The following is a 27,537-nucleotide window of genomic DNA, read 5'->3' on the forward strand; positions in this document are numbered from 1 at the left end:
GGTCATTCCTTACCCAGAAAGGATCCCAATGATCTAGAAATCTGAAACCCTGCCCTCTGCACTGATTCCTCAGCCACACATTCATCTGCTATTCTTACCCTCACTGGCACGTGGCACAGGCAGCAATGCAGAGATTACTACTCTGGAGGTTCTGCTTTTCAGTTCTCTGCCCAACTCCCTCTATTCCTTCTTTGAGACCTCCTCTCTTTTCCTGTTTATGTCATTGGTACCAATATGCACCATGATTTCTGACTGTCCACCCTTCCCCCTTAGAATGCTATGAACCCTTTCCAGGAGATCCCTGACCCTGGCACCTGGGAAGTAACATACCATCTGGGTGTCTCTTTCACATCCACAGATTCTACTTTCTGATCCTCTAATTATAGAATCCCCATCACTACTGATCTCCTTTTCACCCCACTTCCTTTCTGAGCCACAGAGGCAGACTCTGTGCCAGAGTCCTGGTCGCTGTGGCTTCCCCCGGTAGGTAATCCCCCCAACAGTATCCAAAGCACTGTACTTATTATTGAGGGGAATGGCCACAGGTGTACTCTGTACTGGCTGTCTATTCCCTTTTCCTCTCTTGCCTCCTGCAACTTAGGGATGACTACCTCCTTCTAGGTCCTATCCATCAGCTCCTCATTCTCCCGTATGAGCCGAAGGTCATCCAGCTGCAGCTCCATATCCTTCACACGATCTCTCAGGAGCTGCAGCTCAATGCGCTTTGTGCAGACAAAGTTATCAGGGAGGCTGGAGATCTCCGAAATTTCCCACATCGCACCCAAGAAACAAACCATTATCTCCAGACCCATTCTCAGCGCACTGGTTATGAACTAACAAAAAAAACAAAATTACTAGAAGCTTTCTTACTCAGTTAGAACCACCGTCTGTTCTTGCCCAAGCCTGCTGAGCCAAAGCCGAATCATTCTATCAATGCCCCACTCCAACAATGAGTACTCCTCTTATACTCCTTCCTTTATATTGTCCCCTCATTGAAACCTGTGAAATATTGAAAGGTCTGGATGTGGAGAGGATGTTTCCTATAGCGGAGGAGTCCAGCACCAGAAGGTACAGCTTCAGAACTGACAGACATCCATTTGGAACAGTGATGATGAAAACTTTCTTAAGACATAGGTGGTGAACCTGTGGAAGCCTTTGCTACAGATGGCTGTGCAGGCCAAGTCATTGGGTATATTTAAAGTGGAGTTTGATAGGTTCCTGATTAATCAGGGTGTCAAAGGTTCTGGGAGAAGGCAGGAGAATGGAGTTGAGAGGGATGGTGGTTCAGTCATGATGGACGAACAGATTAGGTGGGCTAATTCTGCCTTTATGTCATGGTCTTATTAGTTTCAATGTAATTAGGGAAAAGGATTGTTCTGGTGCTCAGGTTGAGATTCTAAATTGGAGAAAGGTCAATTTTGATGGTATCAGAAAGGATGTGGGTATAGGTTGTTTTATGGCAAAGGTGTACTTGATAAATGGAAGGCCTTCAAAAGTGAAATTTTGAGAGCAGAGAGTAACAGGTTTATGGAACCTTGGTTTTCGAGAGATATTGAAGCCCTGGTTAAGAAAAAGAAGGAGGTGCATAGCAGGTGAAGGCTGCAGGAACAAATTAGGTACTTTAGGAGAAAAGAAACTCTGAAGAAGGAAATCAGAAGGGCTACAGGTAGACATGAAGTTGCTCTAGCTGACAGGGAGAAGGAGAATCCTAGGGACTCCTACAGATATATTAAGTGCAAAAGGATAGCAAGGAACAAAATTGGTCCTTTGGAAGATCAGAGTGGTCATCTATGCATGGACCTGAAAGAAAGGGGGGAAATCTTAATTGGATTCTTTGCATCTGTATTTACTTGAGAGACAGACTCAGAGTCTATAGACGTGAGGGAAAGCAGCATTGAGGCCGTGGACTCTATACAGATTACAGAGGAGGAGGCTTTGCTGTCTTGTACCAGGTTAGGGTGGATAAATCCCCAGAGCCTGACCGAGTGTTCCCTCTAACCTTGTGGGAAGCTAATGCAGAAATTGCAGAGATATTTAAAACATCCTTGGTCACAGGTGAGGTGCCAGGGAGGATTGGAGGATAGCTAATGTTGTTCCGTTGTTTAAGAAAGTCTCCAAGAGTAAGCCAGGAAATTATGGGCCATTGAGCCTGTCTTCAGTAGTAGGAAAGGGAATGGAAGTAAACATAATATTTGGACAGACGGACTGATTAGAGATAGTCAACATGGCTTTGTACACGGTAAGTCGTGTCTGACCGATCTTGTAGAGTTTCTTGAGTAAGTTACCAGGAAAGTTGATGAAGGCAAGCCAGTGGATGTTGTCTACATGGATTTTAGGAAGGCTTTTGACAAGGTCCCGCATGGGAGGGTAGTCAAGAAGGTTCAGTTGTTTGTCGTTCAAGATATGATGGTAAACTGGATTAGACATAAGCTTCGTGGAAAAGCCGAAGAGTAGTTTGACGTGGTTGCGTCTCTGACTGGACGCTTATGACTAGTGGTTTGCCATAGGGGCCAGTGCTGGGTACATTGTTGTTTGTCATCTATATTAACAAAATGGATGATACTCTGGCAAACTGAATCAGCAAATTTGTGGATGACACCAAGATCGGGGGTGATATGGACAGTAAGAAAAACTATCTAAGCCTGCAACGGGATCTGGACCAGCTGGAAAAATGGTCTGAGAAAAGGCAGATGTAATTTAGTGCAGACAAGTGTGTGATGTTGTACTTTGGTAGGGCCAACCAGGGTAGGTCTTACATAGTGAGTGGTAAGGCACTGAGGAGTGTGGTAGAACTGGGGGATCTGGGAATACAGATCCATAATTCCTTAAAAGTAGTGTCACAGGTAGATAGGGTCATAAAGAAAGCTTTTGAATATTAGCCTTCATAAGTCAATGTAATCTGTACAGGAGTTGGGATTGTTGAATTTGTATAAGATGTTGGTAAGGCCTAATTTGGAATTTGGTGTGCAGTTTTGGTCACCTGCCTTCAGGAAGGATGTAAATAAGGCTGAAAGTGTGCAGAGAAAATGTGCACAGAGGTTGCTAGGACTTGAGGATCTGAGTTATAGGGAAAGGTTGAATAGGTTAGCACTTGATTCCCTAGAACGTAGAAGATTGAGGGGAGATTTGATAGAGATATACTTAATTATGAAGGGTATGCATGGGGTAAATACAAGCAGGCTTTTTCCACTGAGGCAGGGTAGGCCTACGACTAGAGGTCATGGGCGAAGGGTGAAAAGTGAAATGCTTAAGGGAGCATGAGAGTGAATTTCTTCACTCAGGGGGTGGTGAGAGTGTGGAACGAGCTGCCAGCACAAGTGGTGAATGCGAGGTTGGTTTCAACATTTAAGAGAAATTTGGATATGTACATGGATGAGAGGGCTATGGTCCTGATGGAGATTGATGGGACTAGGCAGATTAATGTTTCAGCACAGACTAGATGGGCTGAATGGCTTTTTTGTGCTGTAGTGTTCTGTTACTTCTACGACTCTAAGTGTGGTCTGACTGACCAATGCCTTACAAAGCCTCACCATTACATCCTTGCTTTTGTATTTTAGTCCTATCAAAACGAGTGCAAGCATTCTATTTGCTTTCCTTACTACCTTGCGTGAGCATTATCAGACAAAATGAGATACTGTGAGGGAAGGAGATGTTAGGGCAGCTTGGTAAAAGAAGATGGTTTTAAGGAACTTCCGAGAAAGAGAGCATGGTAAAGGCAGAGAATTAATTTTGTTAGATAATGCTCCAATAAGTACCTTGGGACATTGAAACCATTTTTTTCACTTCTTTTTTTAGGTCTCCAAGAGACGTCCAATTAAAATGCCTGTTCTTTCTCGAAGTGCTTATTGTGAGAAAAGAAACTGAAACACTTTAAGGACAGCCAACTGTGTTTTTGTAGCTAAAGGCACCAATGATTCCAGCCACTTTTCTCTGAGACAGAATATCAGTTCAAAAAGATTTCTGTTTACGCCTGTAGATCTGGGAAAAAAAAAGCTGAGACCAACTGAGCTCAAGATGTTCTGGGGGCAGCCTCTCACATCTTTTGTTTAAAGCATTCTCTTGTGAAATCTCATGGAAAAAGAAAGCAGCACGTTTTTACTGTTGCCTAGGAAATAATGCTTTGGCAAAGGAAACAGAACAACTGAATGGAGGCTGGTATGGATAATCCAAACAAACATTTCAACTGAAAGTTGGAAAAGCATTTGGCTGCCTCGTTTGATTACATTTTTAAAGTACTGGATTTGTTGTGAAGCACTCTTGGGTATGATGAAGGTATCATGTTGTTCCATGGGATCATAGAATTACAGAACACGACAGCACAGAAGAAGGCCCTTTGCCCGCTGAACTATTAATCAGCCTAGTGCCATCGATCTGCACCTAGATCTTAGCCCTCCATACACCTCCTATCCATTAACTCTCCAAATTTCTCTGAAAGGTTGAAATTGAACCCTAATCCACCACTTCTGCTGGCAGCTCGTTCCACACACTCACCGCCCTCTGAATGCAGAGATCCTCCCTCATGTGCTCTCATTCTCCTACCCTCTAGGAAATGAGGTCCTAACCTATTCAACATTTCCCTATAACTCAGGTCCTCAAGTCCTGGCAACCTCCTTGTAAATTTTCTCCACATTCTTTCTATTTGATTGATACCTTTCCCTAAGGGAGGTGACCAAAACTGCACTCAGTTCTTTGATTTTTGAAGGCTAATACGTCAAAAGCTCTCTTTACGATTTTATCTACTTATGATATCACTTTCAAGGAATTATGCTTCCGTATTAGACCATAAGACAAAGGAGCAGAAGTCGGCCATTCGGCCCATCGAGTCTGCTCCGCCATTTTATCATGAGCTGATCCATTCTCCCATTTAGTCCCACTCCCCTGCTTTCTCACCATAACCTTTGATGCCCTGGCTACTCAGATACCTATCAATCTCTGCCTTAAATACACCCAATGACTTGGCCTCCACTGCTGCCCGTGGCAACAAATTCCATAGACTCACCACCTTCTGGCTAAAAAAATTTCTTTGTATCTCTGTTCTGAATGGGCACCCTTCAATCCTTAAGTCATGCCCTCTCATACTAGACTCCCCCATCATGGGAAACAACTTTGCCACATCCACTCTGTCCATGCCTTTCAACATTCAAAATGTTTCTATGAGGTCCCCCCTCATTCTTCTAAACTCCAAGGAATACAGTCCAAGAGTGGACAAACGTTCCTCGTATGTTAAACCTCTCATTCCCGGAATCATTCTAGTGAATCTTCTCTGTACCCTCTCCAACATCAGCATAGCTAAGAAACATCCTTTCTTAAATAAGGAGACCAAAACTGCCCACAGTACTCCAAGTGAGGTCTTACCAGCGCCTCATAGAGCCACAACATCGCATCCCTGCTCCTATACTCTATTCCTCTAGAAATGAACGCCAACATTGCATTCACCTTCTTCACCACCAACTCAACCTGGAGGTTAACCTTAAGGGTATCCTGTACAAGGACTCCCAAGTCCCGTTGCATCTCAGAACTTCGAATTCTCTCCCCATTTAAATAATAGTCTGCCCGTTTATTTCTTCTGCCAAAGTGCATAACCATACACTTTCCAACATTGTATTTCATTTACCACTTCTTTGCCCATTCTTCCAATCTATCCAAGTTTCTCTGCAGACTCTCTGTTTCCTCAGGACTACCTGCCCCTCCACCTATCTTCGTATCATCAGCAAACTTAGCCACAAAACCGTCTATTCCATAATTCAAATCGTTGTTGTACAACGTAAAAAGAAGTGGCCCCAACAAGGACCCCTGTGGAACACCACTGGTAACCAGCAGCCAACCAGAATAGGATCCCTTTATTTCCACTCTTTGTTTCCTGCCAATCAGCCAACACTCTATCCACGTATGTAACTTTCCCATAATTCCATGGGCTCTTATCTTGTTAAGTAGCCTCATGTGTGGCACCTTGTCAAAGGCTTTCTGAAAATCCAAATATACAACATCCACTGCATCTCCCTTGTCTAGCCTACTTGTAATTTCCTCAAAAAATTGTAATAAGTTTGTCAGGCAGGATTTTCTTTTAAGGAATCCATGCTGAGTTCTGCCTATCTTGTCATATGCCTCCAGGTACTCTGTAACCTCATCCTTGATAATCGACTCCAACAACTTCCCAACCACCGATGTCAAACTAACAGGTCTATAATTTCCTTTTTGCTTCCTTGCCCCCTTCTTAAATAGCAGAGTGACATTTGCAATCTTCCAGTCCTCCGGAACCATGCCTGAATCTATCGACTTTTGAAAGATGATCGCTAATGCCTCAGCAATCTCCACAGCTACTTCCTTCAGAACACGAGGGTGCATTCTATCTGGTCCAGGAGATTTATCTACCTTTAGACTATTCAGCTTCCTGAGTACTTTCTCTGTCGTAATTGTGACTGCGCACACTTCTCTTCCCTGCCACCCTTGGGTGTCTGGTATATTGCTGATGTCTTCCTCAGTGAAGACTGATGCAAATATACTCATTCAGTTCCTCCGCCATCTCCTTGTCTCCCATTACAATTTCTCCAGCAACATTTTCTATCAGTCCTATATCTACTCTCACCTGTCTTTTACTCTTTATATACTTAAAAAAGCTTTTAGTATCCTCTTTGATATTATTTGCTAGCTTCCTTTCATAGTTAATCATAGCATTCCCCGATTCCCTCTGTTCTACCACACTCCTAAGTGTCATAGTGCTCATATAAAGATATTTTTTCCTACTCATTTTCAAATGAGTTTTTCTCTTGGTACAGAACAAATATGAATCTAAGAAGCACCCACTCTAACCCCTCATCACTCCTGAGAGAGGAAGATAAAATGATATTCTGCTTATTTAACAAGCTTCAAGCAATAATCTGATATCGAAAGTCAAAACTGTACATCTGCTAGAAATTTTGTAAAAGCAAAAAATACTGGAATTACTTCATTTCCAGTTGGATAAGTGTGAAAACTGAAATGTTTAAGGGGAACCTGAGGGGGAACTTCTTCACTCAGAGGGTGGTGAGAGTCTGGAACGAACTGCCAGCAGAAGTGATGGATGTGCATTCGATTTCAGCATTTAAGAGAAATTTGGATAGGTTACATGGATGGGAGGAGTATGGAGGGCTATGGTCCAGGTGCAGGTCAATAGGACAAGGCAGAAGAATAGTTTGGCATGGACTAGATGGGCTGAAGGGCCTGTTTCTGTGCCATAATTCTCTTTCACTCTGTGACTCTGTGACTACTTTGTAGGTCAGGAGGAACCAGCGGAGGAGAAACAGTGTTAATAGCTCAAGTCATTGACCTTGCACCAGAACTAAGAAAGGGCAGGGAAGAGGATACAGATTGATCAATAGCATTGTCTGTTCACCTGTGAGGGACAGAAGATCATGACATAAATGACGGTAGTGCCGGTTGAGACGTCCTAGTGAAGGTTTATTAATCCCTTTCTTTAGAATCATAGATCCCTAGGGATCCAGCTTGGTAACAGGCTCTTCAGCCCAAATGAGTTTATCTGACAATGCACACAAGGATGTGCTGGGGGCAGCCCGCAAGTGTCAACACACGTAGCACGCCCACCATGCTTGGCAGAGTAAGGCAGAGCACAATAAAACAGAAGTGACAAAGCAACAACAGTAAAACAAGCCTCGTTCCACCCTATCACCCACCTACCCATCTGCACCCGTATACAGTCCTCTAACCCCAAGACAGGCCATCCTCAGGCTCAGCCTCCAGTGCACTCGTGGATCTGCAAACATTCAGCCTTCAATTTCCCCAGCGGGACTCGCAGAGATTCACAGACTTAGGGCTCGGCCATCAGGCCTCGACTTCTGGACTTTTGATGGACCTTCAAGCTTCAATTTTCAGTATCGACCCAAGACTCGCCAATGATAATGAATGTGAACCCTGGATGAGGACCCGAACACCAGGCCTGGTATTTCGGAATCACTGATGAGAGGATCCCAAAAATTAGGCCTCGAACTCCAGTCTTGCTGACTAGGAGCACCCCCCCCCCCCAACTATCCTTGTGGGACTGTTGGCCCGATATCCAACCACATCCATATCACTGGCCTTCGAAAGCTGAGCATTCCCTCACCCTCAATGAACGCTGAATCCATCCCACAATGCATTAATTAACCCCCAGATTTTATCACTCATCCAGAGGCAAATTATACAAATGTGTACAATTTTCCGATGTGCCAGGTACCTATGCACCCAAACAAAAGCCATGTCGCCATAGGAAGAACATGCGAACTCCATGTAGAAGTTACCGGAGTCAGGATTGAACCCCGGTCACTGAAGCTGTGAAGCAACAGGCGTACTAGTTGCTCCCATTCTCTCCTTCCCACTGTCCAGTATCCATCTGAAAGGAAGAATTCATTCTCGTGCTGTTTCAGGGCTCAAATTTTGTTTCTTCTAAACTGAACTAGCCAAAGGCAAATTGGGAGTTTGTTTTGCAGAATGTTACCATTCTGTCCTCAGGAATTCTGAAGTTCTTATGTTCGGTGATCGGCGGTTCCTGGGGTGGGTGCTGAGAATCAAGACCCAAGGGTCAAATCAGAAGTCTGGACGTCAAGGTCTGGTGGCTGGTGCCCTGGGAACATGAATCTCCACAATCCACTGGGGTAGTCAAAAGCCCAATACTTGAGTGCCCAAGTTTGAATCTGAGTTCTGCTGGAGGCCGAAGAACACTTGGGGTTGGAGGACTGTGCATGGGCGGGTTTTGCTGATGTTGTTCTGTTGCTTGTTGTGTTCTGCTTTGTTGTATTCTGCGTTGTTCTGACAAGCATTGTGGGCATGCTATGTTGGAGGCAGAACGTGTGGTGACACTTGTGAGCTGCCCCAGCATATCCTTGGGTTTGTTGGTTGTTACTGCAAATGACTGAATATGTTTTCAATCTACACATGGTAAATAAAACTTGAATCTTGAATTTTGAGTACCCTGGAGTTTTCAGTCACCTATCAATGCAATTCTCCATTCTACTCCCACTCTAACCTCTCTGTCTTTGGAGTTTATGCTGTTTCAATGAAGTCTCATGAAACAGCATTTCATTTTCTGACTACCCACACTATAACCTTTGGCATTTAATGTTTTCAGATAACCACCTTTTCCAGTTTGTATCAGAACCTGACCAATTCTGATAAAAGATCACCTGTCTGTAATGCTGACTTTTCCTTACTGCTTGATCTGCTATTTTGTGTCTTCTTTCTGATTTCAGATTACCATCAGCTGTAATGTTTTAATTCTCACAGTTCCAGCAATGTTCCTTATTCCTTCCACCATAATTTTCATTTCCCTTCTCCTACCTGCATCTTCTTTCATGCAAGTCAGCTGTGATCAAAATCAGGTTTATTTTCACTAAGTGGTGTTTGGAAATTTGGCAGCAGTCCAATAAATAAAATATACTATAAATTATAATAGGAAACATATTATTAAAAATTAAATAAGTAGTACAAAAGCGAGCAAAAAATAGGTAGAGTTCTTGGGTTCAACGTACATCCAGAAATCTGATGCCAGAGAGTCAGAAGGTGCTCCTAAATCATTGTGTGTGTGTGTCTTCTGGCTCCTGTACCTCCTCCTTGTTGGTCGCAATGAGAAGAGGGCATCTCCTGGGTGGTGGGCATTCTTAACGATGGATGCCACCTTTTTGAGGAATTGCCTTTTGAAGATGTCCTTGATGGTAGGGAGGCTAGTGTCCATGCAACCCTGTAGCTTTTTCTGATCCTGTGCATTGTCCCCTCCATACCAGAGAGTGATGCAACCAGTTAGAATGCCCTCCATGCATATATTATAATAATTATAACAGAATAATTATATTCTTTTCAGCTTATACCAGTCTGGCCATTCTTCTTTGACTATCATTAACAAGGGATTTTTGTCCACAGAACTGTTGCTCACTAGATGCTTTGTGTTTTTCGGACTATTCTCTGTGGACTCTAGAGATTGTTGTGTATGAAAATCCCAGGAAATCAGCAGTTTTTGAGATACTCAAACCACCCCACTGGCACGAATGATCATTCCATGGTCAAAATCATTTACATCACATTTCTTCCCCATTCTGATGTTTGACCTGAACAACAACTGATCATGTCTCCATGATTTATACATTGAGTTTTCTAGTTCTGTTGAGCCAGATTGACTTAAAATATTTTAATTTTCTCTCTCGTTGAATGACGCCTGAGCTATTGAATATTTCCAGCATTTTCTGTTTTTCCTTTGGTATTCAAGTATCTCCTGATTTACGCAAAGTGAACCTAATGCGGAATTCCATAGAATTGCTCTCGAGCCATTGATAATATTTCCCAGAATAACTCTCTTGGAAGCAGGATTAAATCAAAAGATACAGTATGGGAATTTTGTGCTGGGCTTTTGAGGTCTTCATAGAGTACATACTAAACAAAGAGGAGGAAAATTGCAGGAATGTAGGAAATGAAAATTAATGGTTCACTGGTACCAGGCAGAATAACAGTTCAGCATAGACTAGAATGGCTGAAGAACCTGCTTCTGTGCTGTATTTATTTTCTTTTTATTTAGAGACACAGCATGGAAAGACCGTTTTATCCCAACACGTCCATGTCGCCCTATTACACCAATGCACCCAATTAACCTACTAACCCATACATCTTCGAAATGTGGGAGGAAATCAGAGCACCCAGGGGAAACGAATGCAGTCATAGGGGAGAACATACAAACTCCTTGCAGACAGCAATGGGAATTGAACCCCAGTCACCAGTGCTGTAATGTGTTATACTAACCACTAAGTACACTATGATTCTCTGACTCTGATTGCTTAAAGAGTATAGCACTGAATTTTTTAAACTTAGACTTGAAAATCAATTTTTAATTTTCATATTCAAGATCACATTGTGTTCTCTAAGCGCAGGTGCCTTGTGAAACTGTTGGAGGAATTTCTCCTTGAATGACAACAGTCCTCGTAGTGATACCGTATTCACAATTCTACCGAGAAGGGACTTTCAGATATTTTATTGCGTGATAAAAAGAAGAACAATAAATGTACAATTTAGAATGGACTGTGCTTCCAAAGAGCAAGCTGTGATATAATGAATTCCCCGCATTTCTGCAACTCTCCATTCTCATTTGCAGAATGTCACGGCTAGAGAATGGTGTCAAAATAGATTTGGTGAGTAGCTGCAGTACATAGAACGTGGAACATTTCAGCACAGTATAGACTCTTTCAGGTTTCTTAGGAAGAGTGATAAATAATGATTTTTTTCATCTCTTCTGGTATTATTCCAGTCTCATAAATGTCTTTGATTAAATCAGCAAGTTTTTTAATTCCATAATCTTCAAGGGCGATAATTTGTTCTATTACTAATTCATCAGGACCTGCTGCCTTTCCTTTTCACTCTTCCTAAGAAACCTGGAGCAATAGAATGTGAATTACATAGGACCATAAGCTTAATGAGTCGTGGCACCAAGATACTTCTAAGAATTTTGATGACAAGAGCTAAAAGTAAGATATAAGCTAAAATAGGTAAAGAACAATGTGGTTTTGTGAAAGACAATGGTACAAGAAATGCAATATTGATGTTATGGATACTATCAGAATGAGCTATTCAAGTGCAAAAAGATTTGTTTGTTTGTTTTATCGACTACACAAAAGCATTTGATAAAGTGAAGCACAATAAGTTATCTGAAATATTACAGAAAACTCTAGATCTAGATTCCAAAGACCTCCGCCTAATCAGAAATCTGTACTGGGAACAAACTGCCGCTGTGAGAATAGATGGAGAAGTGAGTCAGTTTACAAAAATCAAGCGAGGCATTAGACAAGGGTGTGTTTTCTCCCCTGATTTATTTAATGTGTACAGTGAAACAATATTACAAAAAATAAGAGACATCTTGGGAATCATAGTTGGCGGTGAAAACATCAATAGTTTCAGATACGCAGATGACACTGTGTTAATTGCAAATACGGAGGAAGAACTAAAAAACTTAATTGATATAATTGTTGAAGAAAGTGCAAAAATGGGTCTATCTATCAATTGCAAAAAGACAGGATGTATAGTGAGATCCAGAAAGAAGGAGAATCCTATCTGCAGGCTGAGAATAAACGGGGAAGACATAAAACAAGTACAGAACTTTTGCTGCTTAGGAAGCTGGGTGACATCAGACGGCAGGTGCGACATGGACATCAAAAGAAGAATAGGGATGGCAAAAGAGACCTTTAGGAGAATGAAGGGTATACTGACCAATACTAAACTAGGCATGACAACCCACCTCAGAGTACTGAAATGTTACGTTTATCCAGTTATGGTATATGGCTCAGAATGTTGGACAATATCTAGTAACATGAGGAAACAAATTGTAGTAGCAGAGATGTGGTTTTAGAGAAGGATGCAAAGAATATCATGGACAAAACAAATATCTAATGAGGATGTCATGAACAGAGCAAACACAAAAAGTGAAATAACGTATGAGATCATGAAAAGGCAACGTAACTTCATTGGACATGTGATTAGGAAAGAGGAGTTAGAATGCACGGTAATTATGGGAAAGATTGAAGGGAAGAAAGCAAGAGGAAAACAAAGACAAATGATGATGAAGACAGCAGCTAGAGAACTGGAAATGAATACCAATGAATTGATCCACTTGACCCGAAACAGGAGTGTGTGGGCCATGGCAGTCAAAGCTCAAACTGGGCATGGGACCTGCTGGTGATGATAGACGCTTCAGTCCACGATGTTGTGCCAATACTTAACCTACTCTAAGATCAACCCAACCCTTCCCTCCTATATATTTCTTGATTTTTCTATCATCCATGTGCTCATCTAAGAGTTTCTTAGTTACCCATTATGTATCTGCCTCTACCACCACCCGAATGTTCCATGCACCTAGGATTCTCTGTGTAAAAATACGTACCTCTGATCTCCCCGCTATATTTCCTTCCAATCATATTAAAATTATGCCCCAGAACGGAATACAATATTCTAAGTGCTCTTGTTATGCTGTGGTAGCAGGAGTAATACAAGTGTGATCACTCGAGTTGAGCATGAGGTTCCCCTTAGTGGTTATTCCCTTCATAGGGAATAACTATGCATGGCTTTGTTTAACGTTGAGAGGCTGATGCACAGACAGCCTACCACATGGAATGCCAGACAACTGGGAGGCCCTTCACCTGCTGTTGTGATGTGTCATTGTCTTCTGCCAGGTCTTGGTTGGATTGCTTTTTGTCTGGAACCTTCTCCTTGACCTTATCACTGTGGGTGACCTTACGAGGAGCTAAGCTCCGGATGGCATCGCTCTTGGGATCTCAGGAACTCACAGACCTCAGACCACAGACAAGGTGACGATCCACAGAGCAGACTATGGTGTACAGTCACATTTGGAGGTAATGTATATTTCCTGTAAAGCATAATCAGTGGGCTATGGTGGGGACCAATTTTGTAGCTGATTTCAAATATCTACAAGTTAGATATTTTGCAACTGTTTTGAGTTCCCTCTGAAAACCAGGAAATCAAGAACACTTCTTATTCGACTGTATCAGATAAATACTTTTGAAACCTGCTGGGTCATTTTGAGAGTAGTTGAGGGATTTGATTGGTTCACCACTGGTTGCTTTCTCATTATTTGTTTGACCACTGATTCATGGGTTCTTGTTTCACAAGTTGAGATACTTGACTAGTAGTTTAAGGAATTTACATTTATCCTCCAAGCATGATATTTTGGAAGTGTGATGCTATAGATATGCCTTATACGTCTTCCCCAGGTTATGAACATCTGACTATTTAGAAGAATGAGGGAAATCTCATTGAAACCTATTGAATATTGAAGGACCACGATAGAGTAGTAGTGGAGAGGATGTTTCCATAGTTGAGGAGTGTAGGCCCAGAGGGCATAAACTTGAAATATAAGGACATCTCCTTAGAACACAAATGAGGAGGAATTTCTTTAGCCAGAGGGTGTTGAATCTATAGAATTCATTGCCACAGACAGCACAAACATACACTCAGTGGTCACTTGATTAGGTATAGGAGGTACCTAATATAGTGACCTCTGAGTGTATATAGAAAGCAAGAAAGTAAGTATGATGATCTCAAGATTGTTTACTGTCATTCTTCAATACCTACAGTACAGTGCAAAAGTCTTAAGTACATGTAAAAATTCTGTAAAGCAAAGATGCTTTCAAAAATAATTTGGAGTTTCTAAATACCAAAAATACTATAAAGAGCAGTAAACAGTGAAAACCTAGATCAAATCAATATTTAGTGTGACCACCCTTTGCCTTTAAAACCTCATCAGTTCTCTTAGGTACACTGTCATAAATCAGCTGGTAGACTGTTCCAGGCATCTTGGAGAACTTGTCACAGTTCCTCAGCAGACTTTGGCTGTTACACTTGCTCTGTCTCTCCAGGTAATCCCAGACAGCTTTGATGATGTTGAGATCAGGGCTCTGTGGAGGCCATATCATCTGAAACCAAAAACAAAAACTAGAGTCCCTGAGACTTTTGCACAGTACTGTCAGTTTAAAGAACAAGATGTTTGGTACTCTGGATCCGATACAGCATAAAAATTCACAATAATAGTAATGAACACAATTTAAAAAAGTAAAAATCACAATAAATATAAAAAGCAATACAATATACAGCACTAGGTACAAGTAACTGTTACATACGTAGACTGATGGTATGTACCTAAAGTGACACTTGGTGATGTGTGGTGGGGGAGATGGAGTGGGTTAATGGGTGGAGGGTTGATCAGCCCGTGTTTATTTGTCAGCAGTGTTGAGCATTGGCACCGTCATTCATTCTTTGGGGAACTCCTCCGTTTTCATGGATGCTTGGGAAGAAAAAGAATTTCAGGACGTATAGTGTATGCATTTCTCTGACATTAAATACACCTTCGAAACTATAACAGTTATCCTCCAGTATTCTAATAAGTCCTTGGTGTCCATTACAATTATTGTCAGGGATTCATGTATTTCTTCCTAATCCCTTCAGCACTCTGGGAAAAATAAATTTATTCCACTGGATTTATTTAGAATAAATCCAATAAGACTGAGTTGAAGCTAAATATTGCATTGTTTGAAATTCAAAATGTAAATATAACACTGCAGAAAACAGACTAGCAACACATCCCCAGAATAAACAGAATTGTGAGTATCAGTTTAATGACCTTTCTTTAAATGACTCTTTTGTACAAGGTCATCGATCTGAAACCTTAATACAGATCCTATCTTTACCAATGCTGTCAAACCTACAAAGTGTTTCAAGCATTTGCTATTCTCATCCTGCCTAAAAAATGCAGATAATTTTTTGACAGTCATCATTTCATTTTATGACATACTGTACTTTTGTTTGGAAAGATCATTTTGATCACGTTTTACAGTGAAGCTCACTTTCTCCTTTTAAGGAAGTCTGGCCTCTTTTCTGGCACTGTGGTATGGAGCTAAAGTGCTCATTTTAATGCTTAGCCTAAACATTTTTTAAAAAGTTTTTCCAGGTTTTACATTGATTCCAAAATTTCCTTTTTGATGCTATATATTTTATTGTATTCATCTGACTATCTCCTTTCCATTTTACTGTAAAGGACATATTGTTTTTCTTTTCTCTTAGAGCTACTATTTTTATTGCATCTTAGAGTCATTGAGCATTACTGCACAGAAACTGACCTTTTGGCCCATCTAGTCTGTGCCAGATGATTATTCCGCCCAGTCCCCTTGACCCATATCCGGAGCATAGCCCTCCATACCCCTCCTATCCATGTACAACCAAATTTCTCTTAGAAGTTTAAATCAAACCCACATCCACCACTTCTGCTGGCAGCTTGTTCCACACTCTCACCACACTCTGAGTGATGAAGTTCCACCTCACTTTCCCCTTAAGCATTTAACCTTCCACTCATAACCTACGACCTCTAGTTCTAGTCTCACCCAACTTCAGTGGAATCTTGTTGGTCTACAGATTTTGTTGGTCTTTAAATGCTCAGCAATACATCTTTAAAGATGTTCGAATAAGGTTCTATTGAGTAAACCTCATGGATCATAAACACAGAAGATTCTGCAGATACTGGAAATCCAAAGCACACACACAAAATGCTGGAGGAACTCAGCAGATCAGGCAGCACCCATGGAAAGGAATATACAGTCAATGTTCCAGACTGAGACCTTTCATCAGGACTGGAAAGGGAGGGGGAAGACGCCAGAATAAAAAGGTGGAGGGAGGGGGAGGAGAACAAGCTATAGGATGATCGGTGAAGCCAGGTGGGTGGACAAGTAAAGGGTCGTGGAAGTAGGAAGTTGATATGACGGTAGAGTAGACCATGGGATAAAGGGGAGGAAAAGGGACACCTGGAGGAGTTGATATGCAAGTGAGGCAAAGAGGTAAGAGGCCAGAGTTGAGAATAAAATAAGAGGGAATGGGAAAGAGAAAAAAAGATACTGGAAGGAGAAATTGATGTTCATGCCATCAGGTAGGTGGAATATGAGGTATTGCTCCTCCAGCCTGAAAGTGACCTTATAGTGGCAGAAAAGGAAGCCATGAACCAACATGTTGGAACAAGAATGAGGATAGGAATGATGTGTTTTATGTGGAGGCTCATGGTGTCATAAATGAGCCAAGTGTATCATAGATCATAATTGTTTTAGTTGTTTTCTCATTTCTCTGAATTGTGCATTTTAATGTTATGATTTCTAGGTGCAATGAATAATGTAAAAGCTATTATTTTCCAATTGTTGCCACAACTTCCAATTTTTTGACATCTCCTGGGTCATTTAAAAGTATTGGGTCAAATGGATATTTCCTTTGGTTCTTTCTTTAACATTTGTACGGACAGTTTGGTGATTGAGGTTTTCCATTAAAATAACTTACTGTTTTCACGTACCCTTCCTATAACTTCTTTGACAACTTGTCTTTGTCAGCAACAACACACTCCATTTATATAACATCGATAGCACAGGAAAAACAGATCAGGGAAATGTTCACAAGCAAAAATTGATTGCTAACTTCAAAACCGTAGATGATCAAAGAGTGAAGTATTGAGGAGCTGTCATGGTCTGGTCCGTGAAGTTCGCATTCCGGTTCACGGTCCGATCCATGGATTCCAGACTGCAGGTCTTCCAGCTGTCCCTTGTTTCAGCTGGGCTTAATCATAGGCACCTGATGCTCATCTTGGGGCTGGGAATATAAGTGGCCCTGGGTTCAAGTGTGGGTGCTGATTTGTCTTGTCAGCATCCCATCCTTGCCTCTGTGAGGTAAGTCAGGCTGTCTTTGCCATTACCCTGTGGTTGGATCTGTCCTTTCCTGTCCTTGTCTCTGTTGGGTAAGCCAGGCTATCTTTGCTGCTACCCTGATGCTGGACTGTTCCCTTCCCTTCCTCTTCCTTCTGGAGCCTTGGCCTGTGACTGGTGTCTGGATCCTTGCTTGCAACCTTGGCAAGCTCTACCTCTGGAGTGAGACTGGAGCCTTGCTGTGTCAAGATAAGGAACTGTCTCTGTGTCCACGCCTGCACTAGGTAGGTCTGGCTGTATGCTGCTACTTAGTGTTGGGAACTGTCTTGTCATGTTCAGCATTCTGTGTAGAGCCCTGATCCCAAGTCCTGTTCCCAAGGAGGGGTCCTGGCTCTGTGTTCCATGTCCCTGTGTTCCTGTCTCTCAAGTCCAAGGCTCCGTCTGTGTTCCTGTGCTCTAGACCAAGGCTCTGTGTTCCTGTCCTCCCCAAGACCAAGGCTCTGTGTTCCAAGGTTCCTGTTGTCCCAAGTCCAAGGTTCAAGGCTTGACTGTTCCTGGGTACCAAGTCAAGGCTTTGTGTTCTCATCCTGTCCACGTGCTCCATCCTGTGCTGAAGCTCCCTTGTCCTGTGCTGGAGTTCCCTCGTTTTGCCCAGGTGTGTCTCATTCTGTCCTGTAGCCTTGCCTAGTCACGTCTCCCAAGACCATGTCATATCTTTGCCTAGTTCCTGAGTCTGAGCCCCAGTCAAGACCCAGGTTCTGGGTCCTTGTCCAGTCTCTGGCTCGGAGTCCAAGCCCAGGCTCCTAGTTCCCAATGCCTTGTCCTGGTTCTGCTTGCCTAGCCAATGTCCTAGCTCAAGTCTGTGTTCTTGTCCCAGTTCTGTAGTCAAGTCCTGTTCCTAGTACTTCAGTGTCTGTGTCTTGCATTTGGGTCTGCTCCTGGTGCCCCTCCATGTGACAGGAGAACTTAAAGAAGGCAATGTAGAGTTAAGAACAACTATAGGGAGTGAACTTTAGAGCTCATGGATTTTTGTGACAAAAGCCATTGCTGCTACTAGTAAAATCTGGATGAATTAAAGACCAGGAATAGAGGGGAGCAGAAGGGTTAGAGATTTGTAATAATGAAGGGACTGTAGATTTGCAAATTCAGAGTCATTCCAATTAATAGTTTTTTTATCATTAGGGATCAATGACATAGAACATAGCAGCACAGCACAGGCTCTTCACCCCATGATGTTGTGCTAACATTTAATCTACTCTAAGATCAATCTAACCCTTCCTACCTACATCCCACTTCCAAAGGAAATGGGGGAGATCTCAAATAGGTTTTTTGTGTCTGTATTTACTAAGGAAACTGGCATGAAGTCTATGGAATTAAGGGAAACAAGTAGTGAGATCATGGAAATTGTACAGATTGAAAAGGAGGTCCTTGCTGTCTTGAGGAAAATTAAAGTGGATAAATCCCCGGGACCTGACAGGGTGTTCCCTCGGACCTTGAAGGAGACTAGTGTTGAAATTGCAGGGGCCCTGGCAGAAATATTTAAAATGTCGCTGTCTACAGGTGAGGTGCCGGAGGATTGGAGAGTGGCTCATGTTGTTCTGTTGTTTAAAAAAGGATCGAAAAGTAATCCGGGAAATTGTAGGCCAGTAAGTTTAATGTTGGTAGTAGGTAAGTTATTGGAGGGAGTACTAAGAGACAGAATCTACAAGCATTTGGATAGACAGGGACTTGTTAGGGAGAGTCAACATGGCTTTGTGCGTGGTAGGTCATGTTTGACCATCTATTGGAGTTTTTCGAGGAGGTTACCAGGAAAGCGGATGAAGGGAAGGCAGTGGATATTGTCTACATGGACTTCAGTAAGGCCTTTGACAGGGTCCCGCATGGGAGATTAGTTAGGAAAATTCGGTTGCTAGGTATACATGGAGAGGTGGTAAATTGGATTAGACATTGGTTCAATGGAAGAAGCCAAAGAGTGGTAGTAGAGAATTGCTTCTCCGAATGGAGGCCTGTGACTAGTGGTGTGCCACAGGGATCAGTGCTGGGTCCATTGTTATTTGTCATCTATATCAATGATCTGGATGATGTGGTAAATTGGATCAGCAAATTTGCTGATGATACAAAGATTGGAGGTGTAGTAGACAGTGAGGAAGGTTTTCAGAGCCTGCAGAGGGACTTGGACCAGCTGGAAAAATGGGCTGAAAAATGGCAGATGGAGTTTAATACTGACAAGTGTGAGGTATTGCATGTTGGAAGGAAAAACCAAGGTAGAACATACAGGGTTAATGGTAAGGCACTGAGGAGTGCAGTGGAACAGAGGGATTTGGGATTACAGATACAAAATTCCCTAAAAGTGGCATCACAGGTAGATAGGGTCGTAAAAAGAGCTTTTGATACATTGGCCTTTATTAATCGAAGTATTGAGTATAAGAGCTGGAATGTTATGATGAGGTTGTATAAGGCATTGGTGAGGCCGAATCTGGAGTATTGTGTTCAGTTTTGGTCACCAAATTACAGGAAGGATATAAATAAGGTTGAAAGAGTGCAGAGAAGGTTTACAAGGATGTTGCCGGGACTTGAGAAACTCAGTTACAGAGAAAGGTTGAATAGGTTAGGACTTTATTCCCTGGAGCGTAGAAGAATGAGGGGAGATTTGATAGAGGTATATAAAATTATGATGGGTATAGATAGTGAATGCAAACAGGCTTTTTCCACTGAGGCAAGGGGAGAAAAAAACCAGAGGACATGGGTTAAGGGTGAGGGGGGAAAAGTTTAAAGGGAACATTAGCGGGGGCTTCTTTACACAGTGGTGGGAGTATGGAATGAGCTGCCAGGCGAGGTGGTAAATGTGGGTTCTTTTTTAACATTTAAGAATAAATTGGACAGATACATGGATGGGAGGTGTATGGAGGGATATGGTCCATGTGCAGGTCAGTAGGACTAGGCAGAAAATGGTTCGGCACAGCCAAGAAGAGCCAAAAGGCCTGTTTCTGTGCTGTAGTTTCTATGGTTTTCTATGGTAACTCTCCTCTTGCCTGTCATTCATCCATGTCCTTATCCAAAGAGTTTCTTAAATGTCCCTAATATATTTCTGTGTAATTTTTCTCCCTTGTACCAATCTATCGTTGTTCTGGAAGCATGGTGAATTATTCATGAAGGTAACCATGTTCTTGTACTGTGGTGTCAGCCACTTATCTTCTCAATGCTTCTAGGGAACATATCTTTTCTGAGATTGGCAATGTATCAAAGAACGTTACTCTGCACATTCTTCTTTGAACTTTGCAACAACCCTAACAGAAAGTTTTTCAAACACTAAGAATTTGCATGTTTCCTTTGTGGTGATTTCTGCCCATTGCTTTGGTCTCCGCCCCTGTCCTAGAGACTTTCTGGTAGGTTAATTGAATCAGAATCAGGTTTAATATCGGGAAAGCATACATAATAGCATACATCGGGAAATCCATTGCTTTGTAGCAGCAATGCAGTGCAATAAGAAATATATATTTAAAAAAAAATTAAGAGGTCATGCAAAAGAGAGCAAACACGCTCTCTGCCTCGCTGAACACCTACGCTCTGTCCGCCAGAGAAAGCAGGGTCTCCCAGTGGCCACACATTTTAATTCCATGTCCCACTCACATTCTGATATGTCTATCCACGGCCTCCTCTACTGTCAAGATGAAGCCACACTCAGGTTGGAGGAACAACACCTTATATGCCGTCTGGGTAGCCTCCAACCTGATGGCATGAACATTGACTTCTCAAACTTCTGCTAATGCCCCACCTCCCCCTCGTACCCCATCCGTTATTTATTTATATACACACATTCTTTTTCTCTCCCTCCTTTTTCTCCCTCTGTCCCTCTCTCTATACCCCTTGCTCATCCTCTGGTTCCCCCCTCCCCCTTTTCTTTCTCCCTGGGCCTCCTGTCCCATGATCCTCTCATATCCCTTTTGCCAATCACCTGTCCAGCTCTTGGCTCCATTCCCCCCACCCCCCCTATCTTCTCCTATCATTTTGGATCTTCCCCTCCCCCTCCCACTTTCAAATCTCTTACTTACTAGCTCTTCTTTTGGTTAGTCCTGACGAAAGGTCTTGGCCCGAATCGTCGTCTGTACCTCTTCCTGGAGATGCTGCGTTCAACAGCAATGTTTGTGTGTTGCCAAAAATAGTTGGGTTGGTTCCTTGTTTATTCATAAATCTGATGGCAAAGGAGGAAAAAAAACTGTTCCTAAAACATTGGATGTGTATATCCAGGCTCCTGTATCTCCTCCCTGATGGTAGCAATGAGGAGAGGTCATATCCTGGGTGATGGAGGCCCTCAATGATGGATGCTGCCTTTTTGAGGCATCGCCTTTTGAAGATGTCCTCGATGGTAGGGAGGCTAGTGCCCATGATGGAACTGGCAGAGCCAGTAGCCCACTGCAGCTTTTCCCTGTGCAGTGACCCCTCCCCCTCCCTACCCAACGGCGATGAACCCAGTTAGAATACTCTCCACCGTTCATCTGTAGAAATTTGCCAGTTTTTGGTAACACACCAAATCTCCCAAAACTCCTAATGAAATACAGAGACTGACATGCCTTCATATCTGCATCAATATGGCAATTGAAAAATACCCCTTATTGTTGGAAATGATTAAAAAAACAAAGTCAAATTGATTTTTGTTTTGACAGGGGATGCAAGACTGTAGAGAAATAAGGAGAGAGAATAGGATTGATTGGATTGCTCTGCTGGGAGCTGACTTGAACCTAAGATAAATGACCTCTGCATCATAATAATCAAGAAAGCAAGCAATATTTTTGCCTATAACGTGCACTGCTTTGTGCAACGTTATCAATTGTACGTTCAGAATCACTGCTAACTTTCCTTTACCAGTTATCGATCGAGCCAGATGATCACAACGCAATTCACTTTCTTTAAAAAGGATGCCATTAGAGCATCTCTATGACTTGCAGACTGAATTTTTGTTCAACTTGCGACATCATTATGTGTGTAACGATGTCCGAACATGCTAGCGGGAATGGTACATGGACGTGACCAATCTGATTTCCTGAATAGGCATGATTTCATTGGGAAATGATGGAAACCCGGGCATAATTACATTAACATGCGATCTGTACAGGAACAGCTAATTACTTCCTTTTCAGACACCAGCTGTCTTTAGGAATGAAATATTAACCAAGACATAAACACAAGATTCTACAGATGCTGAAAATCCAGATGAAGGTCCGATGAAGGGTTTCGGCCAGAAACGTCGACTGTGTATTCCTCTGCCTGCCCTGCCGATTTTCTCCAGCATTTTGTGTGTTGCTGTCTATTCTTTTCCCTAATTGTAAGAAAAAAAATCCTATTGCAATCTTCGAATATAGAACATTACAGCATATTACAGGCCCTTCGGCTCATGATATTGTGCCGATCCTTTAACCTACTCTAAAACCAAACCCTCATATAAAATCTTTATTTTCAGTTATCCCTAATATCTTGGCGAATATTCATGCCTCAATGTGGCATATCGCGATATATACGTACTCTGATATTCAATTTCAAACACAAAATACTCTGCAGATACTGGGGTCAAATATTCAATTTACTTCGACTCGATCAACTCTAAATTAGTTTATCTGCTCCCTTCGCCGTTTGGTGGGAGTTGGGGCGTTCATACTGCTTCCAGTGTTAAAGTGCAAACTGCTTTTAATATACTGTGGCTGGGAGCATTTTGAAAGGGGCGTGAAGAGGGCGATCATCTTCTTTCTGAATGCCCCTTCAAGTAACTATCTGCCGTCTGTATTAGCGCTACTCTTGCTCCTTGGTTGTCGCTCCCGCGCCGCAAGCTTGGCGAACACGTTGGCCAGGAAGCCCGTGTGCGGCCAGCCCGACCGAGGAGCAGCACCATCCTCGTTCCAGGTCGGGGCGTTCCTCCGCGACGTCGGAGCGGGGCGGGGCGGGGCGGGCGCATGCGTCAGCAGAAGGTGTGTGGGCGGGGCCACGGAGTTGCGCGAAGGAGGGGGTGGGGTGGCTGCCGTGCGATCGGTGGAGCTGGCGAATCGGCGGCGGAAGCTGCTAGTGGCGGAGCCGGCGGCCGGTGAGTATGGGCGCTGGGCTGGCGGCGGGCTGGGGAGGGGGAAGCGCCGGCAGCGGGCCTCGCTGCGGGAGGGGGGTGGGGAACGGCGGCCTGAAGTGGGCTTGGTGGCCTGTCTGGGTGTAACCCAGTCGCTCCCATCCTCCCGGGGTAAACGTGTGAAGCTGGGCTGGCTTCAGGGGGTGGTGGGAACGACCACCTCCCATTGCTCAGTGTGTAAACCCTCTCTTTCCCCGGGCTGCAATCTTTCTCTCTCGCTGCTGCTTATTTTTTGTGTCGTTGTTAACAATGGGTAAAATATAAACAGATGTTGTAACCAATCAGTCATGGAAAATTACTGGAAGCTCTCTCAAGACACTCTTTGGGGGTCACTTTCCAAGCGTTTGCCCTACCTGAGGCATCGGATGTTTTTTTTAGAAAATACTCAGAAGAAAATTAGGTCCTTGCACGGGTCAAAGTTCATAGTTTCTTTTTAAACATGCAATGGTGTAGCTCACTTTATGTGCATTGCTGGGTGGGGAGGGGAGTCTCGTAGTGAATTGGGACACTACGAAAGAAGATTTAGAGTGAAGTCACGGTTGTAGGGAACATGGCAACCTGTCTGTGAACAGCAGTTCTTGCAAACAATTGATAATGATCTGATAACCTATTTTAGTCTTTCCTAAGTGAGGGATGGCTAATGGGTTGGTTGTCAGGGTTGGCTTCTCTGTTCAGAATAACGTGGCATTTGCTTTTAAATGTATGCCAGAATACAGATTGGTCTTCATTTAACATTTTACCCTAAGGATGACACCTCCAAATATGTAGCAGTCCTTCAGCACTGCACTGAGGTGTTAACCTAGTTTTTATGTTGGAGTCTCTGGAGTGGGAATTCTATCTGGAAACTGTGACTCAGATATGAGTGCTACCAACTGAGCCACAGCTGCCAATAATGTTTTCCTCTTTGAATGATAAATGGTTGCTGTTAGAAAATGGTAAATTTCCTCATAAATCATTTAGTTTCAAAGAGTATGCATTTATTATAAATAATATTTAGAAGACAAGAGGACTGTGATTGTAAAGCCAATGGTTTAGAGGTGGGTGTGGGAAAGAGCGAAATTCTTCTTGTTAAGATTGAGGTTATTTTTCTAATGTTGCTATTTGGATCAGCAAATTATGTATATTTATTATAAACACAAGAGATTCTGCAGATGCTGGAAATCCAGAGTAACATGCACACAATGCTGGAGGAACTCAGGTCAGGCAGCATCTGTGCAGAGGAATAAAGAGCTGATGTTTCCAGCTGAGACAGGAACTCAGGACTGATGAAAGGTCTTGGCCTGAAACATTGCCTTTTCTCCTGTCCATAGATGTTGCCCGACTTGCAGAATTCCTCCAGCATTTTGTGTGTGTTACTATGTATTTATTCTTTGCAATTTATTGATTATGTATTGAGCATGCTATAGTTAAATTATTGAGGCTGAATAATTTGATTCTAATTAAATGCAGAAATCCAAATTGACTTTGAGTGTGCTTTCTTATGCAGTGCGTTACTGTCTTTTTTTTTAAATACCATGTGCTTGTGATGGTGTTGGGTTGCTTAGATGTGAAGATGCAAAAGGCCGAGGGCTACAAGGGTAACAGATTTTAAAACTTGATGCAATTTTTCTGATGGTTGAAGGAAGGTAACAAGTTGCGCAAAACCTATTTTTTGGTTTTAAATTAATATAAAGAATTTTACAATATCTGGCTTATTTTTGTACCACTGCTAAGCATTTGCACTGTAGTGCTGATTTTAGCAATGATGCATATACAGCTAGTTGTATACTGTATGGCCTTTTTTGGCAGTAAATGCCAAAAGGCTATAGCAGTGATGTTTGAGGTAAGAAACTACAGACCTGATTGTTTGGCAGTGACCCATGAAGTACTATTTTTTGCTTTTTGGGGAGGGGGGTTGGATATTGATAGGATCTGTTGTATTCACTGAAGAGTTATGAATAACTAATCCAGATATCTGGAATCGTTAAGTCAAACTTCTAAGATACTGCTGCAAACAGTATTTTTTCAGTGCTTGGGTTTTGTGCAAGGTCTAGATTTGTCAAATAGTTTCCTTTTTTAAAAAAAATATGAAATTAGGGTAGTTCTCTTCCCCCCCACCACCCCTTTCTCTGTCTATTCCTAGGTTGGGCAGAAAGATGACACATCATTACATTGTTTGGTTAATGGAAAATATTTTTAAAGGAAAGTATTATCTCTATGTAGCCACTGTCTGCTCCTGCAGCCAGATGTAATGTTAGCAGGTGTTTTCAATACTTCTTGTGCAGGCAGCACTTACTGTACTTGGCCACTTTCAAAACGTGCTTGTGGTCTTAAGGTACTTTAGGGAAAACTTACTGCCATTGTTTGATTTTTAGGAAGAATACCATTTCAATGAGTACTTTTGGCATTGGGCTGGAATTTAAACCTGTCTCCCGGGATGTCAGCTTGGACATCAGATCTTGTTCCATGATGGCAGTGGTGTAGGTAAACCTTAACACAGGATATAATCGAGGGGAAAATTGAGACCACCTTCTCTGAAACTCTAAGTTGCTAATTCAGGAGTGGAATAAAGTGAGGAAACTAGGGAAGGAAAACAGAAGTGCTATGAGTGGTGTTGCATTCCAGTGTCAGTAAGACCAAGGAACTGATTGTGGACTTCTGGAAGGGGAAGATGAGGGAACACATGCCAGTTCTCATCAAAGGATCAGAGAGAGTGAGCACTTTCAAATTCATGGGTATCAATGTCTGAAGATTTATCTTGGGCCCAACGTATTGATGTAATTACAGAGAAGGCGCGGCAGTGGCTATATTTCAGTAGGAGTTTGAGGAGATTTGGTATGTCACCACTGGCACTTGCAAATTTCTATAGATATAGTGTGGAGAGCATTCTAATTGGTATGGAGGGGCACTGCACAGGATCAGGGAAAAGCTGCAGGAAGTTGTAAACTCAGCTAACTCCCAGGGCACCTTAAAAAGACGGCATCTGTCATTGAAGACCCCCATTGCCCAGAGCATGCCCTCTTCTCATTGCTGCCATCGAGGAGGTGGTACAGGAGCCTGAAGACATACTATCAGTGTTTCAGGAACAACATCTTCTCCTCCACCATCAGATTTCTGAATGGACAGTGAACCAATGAACACTACCTCACTATTTTTTCCATCTCTTTTAGCATTTAATTTCTTTCTTGTATGCTTATTGTAATTTATAGTAGTTTTTATGTATTGCAATGTACCGCTGCTGCAAAACAGCCCATTTCATGACATATGCCAATGATATTAACCTTGATTCTGAAGTTAAAAAGGTATTTCACAACAGGTTAGAGCAAAGTACTGGCCCTGGAAGTATTTGCATGGAAGTACCAAGTGAGGGATACATCAGATGATACAAAGGAAAGTGACATAAATTTGGTATTAATCATCGAGGTATGCAAAATTGTGAGGGATATAGGTAGGTAAGCAAACTTTTTCTACTCTGATTGCGTGAGAGAACAAGAGGTCAGGGGTTAAGGGTGAAGGTGAAAGTTTAAGAGGAACATGATGGGGAACTTCAGTCAGGGTGGTGAGATTGTGGAATGAGCTGTCAGCGCAAGTGGTGGATGCAGGTTCGATTTCAACATTTGAGAAATTTGGATAAGTGTATGAGTGGGAGGGGAATGGAAAGCTGTGGTCCCTGTGCAGGTTGAGGTACTAGGCAAATTAACATTTCAGCATCAACTAGATGGGTTGAACGACCTGTTTCTGTGCTGTAGAGTTCTATGATTGTATTTGATTTTAATGTAAATTGGGAATAAAATGTGGTATTTATTTATTAATGTGTATTTTATTGCATATCCGTACTTATAACTTTATTTTTATATCATTCTTCATTCTCTATAATGTTCTTTATTACCTTTTGCACCAACACACCATAACAAGTTCCTAATATGTGCAAGTAAAGTTGATCCTCAATTTAGTTTGGGTGTGAGAATTAGTTTGATTGGGAAAATACATGAGTGCTGTATCCTGAAATTTCAATAATTTACTAGGATAACAAATTGGCATCTAAGTTTGCAGAGATAATAGTTACAAGGAAGCGGAGATTGGAGTGACTGAAAAGCCTCAAATCTACTTTTTTTTTTACAAAAATGCATTTATCATAAATTCAAACCACTACCGTATTATTGCACAATAACAAAAACCAGACACATCATGACTAACAGACTAAACAATCACATTCCCATCCTCATCAAAGATGGTATTTATCCCCCACAGTGCTCA

At 42.3% G+C, this 27,537-nt stretch overlaps 1 protein-coding gene and 1 long non-coding RNA gene across 3 annotated transcripts in view; one reads left to right on the forward strand and one right to left on the reverse strand.

Moving 5' to 3' along the window:
• Positions 1–11,708: 11,708 nt before the first annotated feature.
• On the reverse strand, positions 11,709–23,037 carry LOC140199833 (uncharacterized). 2 transcript variants are annotated; one of them, XR_011886505.1, is made up of 3 exons: positions 22,056–23,037; positions 21,245–21,384; positions 11,709–14,803 (listed from the first exon to the last, which is right to left on the reverse strand). It is a non-coding gene; the product is annotated as an uncharacterized lncRNA (long non-coding RNA). The 2 variants fall into 2 exon arrangements; XR_011886504.1 differs by having other exon boundaries at positions 11,709–14,435; positions 14,659–14,803; positions 21,245–23,037.
• A 137-nt stretch (positions 23,038–23,174) lies between these two features.
• The window catches only part of rnf19a (ring finger protein 19A, RBR E3 ubiquitin protein ligase), an 85,888-nt gene continuing 81,525 nt past the window's right edge, over positions 23,175–27,537 (forward strand). The window contains exon 1 of the mRNA XM_072262295.1: positions 23,175–23,265. The gene's annotated coding sequence lies outside the window, so the exon portion shown is untranslated. The remainder of the gene's footprint in view (positions 23,266–27,537) is intronic.

This window comes from Mobula birostris, chromosome 1 (genome assembly GCF_030028105.1).
Source record: "Mobula birostris isolate sMobBir1 chromosome 1, sMobBir1.hap1, whole genome shotgun sequence".
NCBI classification, from domain to species: domain Eukaryota; kingdom Metazoa; phylum Chordata; class Chondrichthyes; order Myliobatiformes; family Myliobatidae; genus Mobula; species Mobula birostris.